The 7,148-nt window shown below is 45.2% G+C and overlaps 1 long non-coding RNA gene across 1 annotated transcript in view; it reads right to left on the bottom strand.

The window, feature by feature from the left end:
• LOC311247867 overlaps positions 1–2,201 on the bottom strand; it is a 4,498-nt gene extending 2,297 nt beyond the window's left edge. The window contains exons 1-2 of the long non-coding RNA XR_014620891.1: positions 2,133–2,201; positions 418–450 (exon numbers count right to left, since the gene is read on the bottom strand). This is a non-coding gene — a long non-coding RNA (uncharacterized lncRNA). The remainder of the gene's footprint in view (positions 1–417; positions 451–2,132) is intronic.
• Positions 2,202–7,148: the final 4,947 nt, after the last annotated feature.

Genomic DNA, 7,148 nt, shown 5'->3' with positions numbered 1-7,148 from the left:
AAAGCTATCCGGCTGCAAGTTAGCCTAGCTTAGCACAAATGAATGGAAGCGGATACGGACCAAGTAGTCTAATTGTTGGCCAAAAACACCTCTCCTGGAGCTTTAAGCTAGGCTAGGCTATCTGGCTATCTATCATTCATCTGTGCTAAGCTAGGCTAGCTTGCATTCGGATAGCTTTCTTCTGAACGCACAGAGAGGAAACTGGTCTCTATCTTCTTGTCTGACTCTGGAGAAGACGAGCATTTCCCATAATGTTGACATGTTCCTAAAGGTTAGGTTTATAAACTTTATATAGAACTTTTTAGGTTGTTAAAATGAACATAACGTACAATATGTACCTTTTTTCCTGTGGTCGATTAGTACGTTATTTACATATTTAAGCGGCATGGAGCTGTCATGTGTGAGTGTTTATCTTACCGTATATGTGTCCTCCTCATCTCCTGCAACAGTCTGCAACACCAAGGAGTATGAATGAAATAGATCAGAATAGAACAGAATAAAGCAGAAAAGAAAGTTCTACTTCAGTAAAAGTGAGTTTGAGTATTTGACATCGAATGTACTTAAAGTACACATTCTATATGACACGTGTGTGTTCCAGTGTTTGGGAAGCGTTCAAACCTCGACACATTGACCTCTACAGGTCACAGTTATGCTGCTCTGGTTAAAGGTGATGTTAAAGTGGTATGTGGTCCAGTTATGCTGCTCTGATTAAAGGTGATGTTAAAGTGGTACGTGGTCCAGTTATGCTGCTCTGATTAAAGGTCACGTTAAAGTGGTACGTGGTCCAGTTATGCTGCTCTGATTAAAGGTCACGTTAAAGTGGTACGTGGTCCAGTTATGCTGCTCTGATTAAAGGTGATGTTAAAGTGGTACGTGGTCCAGTTATGCTGCTCTGATTAAAGGTCACGTTAAAGTGGTATGTGGTCCAGTTATGCTGCTCTGATTAAATGTCACGTTAAAGTGGTACGTGGTCCAGTTATGCTGCTCTGATTAAAGGTCACGTTAAAGTGGTACGTGGTCCAGTTATGCTGCTCTGATTAAAGGTCACGTTAAAGTGGTATGTGGTCCAGTTATGCTGCTCTGATTAAATGTCACGTTAAAGTGGTACGTGGTCCAGTTATGCTGCTCTGATTAAAGGTCACGTTAAAGTGGTACGTGGTCCAGTTATGCTGCTCTGATTAAAGGTCACGTTAAAGTGGTATGTGGTCCAGTTATGCTGCTCTGATTAAAGGTCACGTTAAAGTGGTACGTGGTCCAGTTATGCTGCTCTGATTAAATGTCACGTTAAAGTGGTACGTGGTCCAGTTATGCTGCTCTGATTAAAGGTCACGTTAAAGTGGTACGTGGTCCAGTTATGCTGCTCTGATTAAAGGTGATGTTAAAGTGGTACGTGGTCCAGTTATGCTGCTCTGATTAAAGGTCACGTTAAAGTGGTACGTGGTCCAGTTATGCTGCTCTGATTAAAGGTCACGTTAAAGTGGTACGTGGTCCAGTTATGCTCTGATTACAGTGTCTTGAGATTGGTTTCAGATTTGAAAGTACATCTTCATCAATCTTTGCCGCATTTTCCATGCAAAATCTTCCTTTGAAATGTATACAAAGTAAACATTTTATTAAAAAAAAAGAAAAATGTACGTTTGAACGTCTGACCACAAAGTGTGTCTGACTCCTAACCACCAAAACCTGCACGGACTACAAGGTATATTCATTTCATTCAGGTTCATTTTTAGCTACTGTTAATATTGTATATAGTCCTGTATGTTGTGTGTGTACATTGTGTCCTATTATATGTTACTTTATGTTTATAGTGTCCTATATGTTACTTAATGTTTATAATAGATATTTTTATATATGCCGTGGGAAGGGGGGGAATGCAATAAACATTTTCTGTATGTCTTGCACATTAAGGAAAATGACAATAAAGTTGACTTTGACTTTGAGTAACAAATGACAGCACTGCCTCTCTCTCCACTCACCCGTCCAGTCTCTGTGTCCCTAACCCTCACCCTCACCCTCACCCTCACCCTCACCCTCATCCTCACCCTCACCCTCACCCTAACCCTCACCCTCACCCTCACCCTCACCCTCACCCTAACCCTCACCCTAACCCTCACCCTCACCCTCACCCTCACCCGTCCGGTCTTTGAGCCTCCGACCAGGTGCAGTGGGGCGTATTCTCCGGCGTCCTGACCCTTCAGATCCTGGAGAGAAGAAACACAAGCATTACTTCAGAAACACTGTCAAGTCAAGTTGTACTTATAAAGCACATTTAACCCTTTCACTGCCACACAACAGCCGGTTAACCCTTCCACTGTGACAATACAGAAGTTTAGCCCTTTACTATCACACAACTAATGATGGAGCATCGCCGTCGGTTGTGTGATAGTAAAGGGTTAACCTTCTGTCGTGTGGCAGTGAAAGGGTTAAAAACAACCCCAAAGAGCTCACATGGGCATCAATACACACAACAGATCACACATCACACAAAACACATCATAGACACAAATCAACACTTTAAAAACACATCATAGACACAAATCAACACGTTATAAACAGATCAAAGGCACAACTCAACACGTTAAAAACAGATCATAGACAATTAGACACAAATCAACACATTTCTTAACGACCTAAAATGTCTTACCAGAATCGTTCTATTACTTGTTTTTGAAGATACAAGTCTACAAATGGCACGGTTTTCACAAGGGTCTTGATATAATTTGATTAGATTAGATTCAAATGTATTGTCATCATAACAGCTCAAGTACAGTACAACGAAAATAAGTTGGCATCTAACCAATGTGCAACTGTAACAGTTGTATAAATGTAACTTCTATACTATATATATATATATATACTTCTATATATACAGTATACTTCTATACTATATATATACTTCTATACTTCTATATATACAGTATACTTCTATACTATATATATATATATATATACTTCTATACAGTATACTTCTATACTATATATATATGTAACGGTTGTGATATCGTCACCTTAAACTTCGAGGGAGTGTAGAACCCGTGGTCTCCTCCACACCGCGGGCGACAGCACAGACCAAGAGGTGAACTCACTGCTTTGTAACGTGTCTATGTGTCTTTTGAGGGTGAGAGTGAGTTTAAGAGCACCGCTACTCGCCACAGTCACTTCACAACATGAGAGTGAGTTTAAGAGCACCGCTACTCGCCACAGTCACTTCACAACATGAGAGTGAGTTTAACCCACAGCACCGCTACTCGCCACAGTCACTTCACAACATGAGAGTGAGTTTAACCCACAGCACCGCTACTCGCCACAGTCACTTCACAACATGAGAGTGAGTTTAACCCACAGCACCGCTACTCGCCCCAGTCACTTCACAACATGAGAGTGAGTTTAACCCACAGCACCGCTACTCGCCCCAGTCACTTCACAACATCAGAGTGAGTTTAACCCACAGCACCGCTACTCGCCCCACAGTCACTTCACAACATCAGAGTGAGTTTAACCCACAGCACCGCTACTCGCCCCAGTCACTTCACAACATGAGAGTGAGTTTAACCCACAGCACCGCTACTCGCCCCACAGTCACTTCACAACACGAGTGAGTTTAACCCACAGCACCGCTACTCGCCACAGTCACTTCACAACATGAGAGTGAGTTTAACCCACAGCACCACTACTCGCCACAGTCACTTCACAACATGAGAGTGAGTTTAACCCACAGCACCGCTACTCGCCCCAGTCACTTCACAACATGAGAGTGAGTTTAACCCACAGCACCGCTACTCGCCCCAGTCACTTCACAACATGAGAGTGAGTTTAACCTACAGCACCACTACTCGCCACAGTCACTTCACAACATGAGAGTGAGTTTAACCCACAGCACCGCTACTCGCCACAGTCACTTCACAACATGAGAGTGAGTTTAACCCACAGCACCGCTACTCGCCACAGTCACTTCACAACATGAGAGTGAGTTTAAGAGCACCGCTACTCGAGCCTCGCCACAGTCACTTCACAACATGAGAGTGAGTTTAAGAGCACCGCTACTCGCCACAGTCACTTCACAACATGAGAGTGAGTTTAATAGCACCGCTACTCGCCACAGTCACTTCACAACATGAGAGTGAGTTTAACCCACAGCACCGCTACTCGCCACAGTCACTTCACAACATGAGAGTGAGTTTAAGAGCACCGCTACTCGCCACAGTCACTCCACAACATGAGAGTGAGTTTAAGAGCACCGCTACTCGCCACAGTCACTTCACAACATGAGAGTGAGTTTAAGAGCACCGCTACTCGCCACAGTCACTTCACAACATGAGAGTGAGTTTAAGAGCACTGCTACTCGCCACAGTCACTTCACAACATGAGAGTGAGTTTAAGAGCACCGCTACTCGCCACAGTCACTTCACAACATGAGAGTGAGTTTAACCCACAGCACCGCTACTCGCCACAGTCACTTCACAACATGAGAGTGAGTTTAACCCACAGCACCACTACTCGCCACAGTCACTTAACAACATGAGAGTGAGTTTAAGAGCACCGCTACTCGCCAGCACCGCTACTCGCCACAGTCACTTCACAACATGAGAGTGAGTTTAACCCACAGCACCACTACTCGCCACAGTCACTTAACAACATGAGAGTGAGTTTAAGAGCACCGCTACTCGCCAGAGTCGCCACAGTCACTTCACAACATGAGAGTGAGTTTAACCCACAACACCGCTACTTGCCACAGTCACTTCACAACATGAGAGTGAGTTTAAGAGCACCGCTACTCGCCACAGTCACTTCACAACATGAGAGTGAGTTTAAGAGCACCGCTACTCGCCACAGTCACTCCACAACATGAGAGTGAGTTTAAGAGAGGGGGCGGCTAGGTGGTGTAGTGGGCAAGGCACTCGCCACCAGTGTGGAGACGCTAGGATTCGCGTGTTCGAATCCAGCTCTCCACATTGTTTTCTTTTTTTAAAACTTTATTTTTTAGCGTTTATCGCTTTCCTGGTCAAGCATGACCGACAGTTGCAGGGTGAAACGGGAGAGAGAGCAGGGGGAGACATTCGGCAAATGACGGCGGGTCCGGGAATCGAACTCGGAGTCAACCAGATCCGTGACGCAGCACGGAGTCCCGCGCGAGCGCGGTAACATGGTGTGCTACTGGAGCACCCTCTCCACATTGTTTTCAGTTTAGCTGGTCGTCCGCAGTAATACACATTGGCCGTATTACGGGGAGGGAAACTGATGGGTGGGGATCGGGCGTTGTGCACAGCGACTCCTACAGGTCGGTTGGTGCGCCTGCGCAGTAGAATCAGGAAGTGTCGGGGGCAGCGTGAGCCTCCCACGCGTTACTCCTCGACACTGAGAGATCGAGCTGCGCAGGTGAAAAGATGCGACTGCTGTTACCTCAAGTACCGGAGGGGACTTGTGCTATGTATGACTTAGTCCACATTGCAGCCGGCTTGTGGGAGGCAAGAAACAGCGTTCGTGACAGGGGAGGGTTGAATTGGATGATACGAAATTGGGATGGGAGAAAATATAGAAAAAATGGGAGAAAAAGTGGATAAAAAAAAAGAGAGTGAGTTTAAGAGCACCGCTACTCGCCACAGTCACTTCACAACATGAGAGTGAGTTTAAGAGCACCGCTACTCGCCACAGTCACTTCACAACATGAGAGTGAGTTTAAGAGCACCGCTACTCGCCACAGTCACTTCACAACATGAGAGTGAGTTTAAGAGCACCGCTACTCGCCACAGTCACTTCACAACATGAGAGTGAGTTTAAGAGCACCGCTACTCGCCACAGTCACTTCACAACATGAGAGTGAGTTTAAGAGCACCGCTACTCGCCACAGTCACTTCACAACATGAGAGTGAGTTTAAGAGCACCGCTACTCGCCACAGTCACTTCACAACATGAGAGTGAGTTTAACCCACAGCACCGTTGTACCCATTCTGCAATCTGTTAAATAAAGTTTTCATTCATTCATTCATTCATTCATTTTCATTCATTCACAACATGAGAGTGAGTTTAAGAGCACCGCTACTCGCCACAGTCACTTCACAACATGAGAGTGAGTTTAAGAGCACTGCTACTCGCCACAGTCACTCCACAACATGAGAGTGAGTTTAAGAGCACCGCTACTCGCCACAGTCACTTCACAACATGAGAGTGAGTTTAAGAGCATCGCTACTCGCCACAGTCACTTCACAACATGAGAGTGAGTTTAAGAGCATCGCTACTCGCCACAGTCACTTCACAACATGAGAGTGAGTTTAAGAGCACCGCTACTCGCCACAGTCACTTCACAACATGAGAGTGAGTTTAAGAGCACCGCTACTCGCCACAGTCACTTCACAACATGAGAGTGAGTTTAAGAGCACCGCTACTCGCCACAGTCACTTCACAACATGAGAGTGAGTTTAAGAGCACCGCTACTCGCCACAGTCACTTCACAACATGAGAGTGAGTTTAAGAGCACCGCTACTCGCCACAGTCACTTCACAACATGAGAGTGAGTTTAAGAGCACCGCTACTCGCCACAGTCACTTCACAACATGAGAGTGAGTTTAACCCACAGCACCGTTGTACCCATTCTGCAATCTGTTAAATAAAGTTTTCATTCATTCATTCATTCATTCATTTTCATTCATTCACAACATGAGAGTGAGTTTAAGAGCACTGCTACTCGCCACAGTCACTCCACAACATGAGAGTGAGTTTAAGAGCACCGCTACTCGCCACAGTCACTTCACAACATGAGAGTGAGTTTAAGAGCATCGCTACTCGCCACAGTCACTTCACAACATGAGAGTGAGTTTAAGAGCATCGCTACTCGCCACAGTCACTTCACAACATGAGAGTGAGTTTAAGAGCACCGCTACTCGCCACAGTCACTTCACAACATGAGAGTGAGTTTAAGAGCACCGCTACTCGCCACAGTCACTTCACAACATGAGAGTGAGTTTAAGAGCACCGCTACTCGCCACAGTCACTTCACAACATGAGAGTGAGTTTAACCCACAGCACCGTTGTACCCATTCTGCAATCTGTTAAATAAAGTTTTCATTCATTCATTCATTCATTCATTTTCATTCATTCACAACATGAGAGTGAGTTTAAGAGCACTGCTACTCGCCACAGTCACTCCACAA

This window comes from Notolepis coatsorum, assembly GCF_963971535.1.
Source record: "Notolepis coatsorum genome assembly, contig: SCAFFOLD_369, whole genome shotgun sequence".
Taxonomy (NCBI): domain Eukaryota; kingdom Metazoa; phylum Chordata; class Actinopteri; order Aulopiformes; family Paralepididae; genus Notolepis; species Notolepis coatsorum.
The sequence above is the reverse complement of the archived record's forward strand: the minus strand, read 5'-3'. Positions and strand labels throughout refer to the sequence as shown.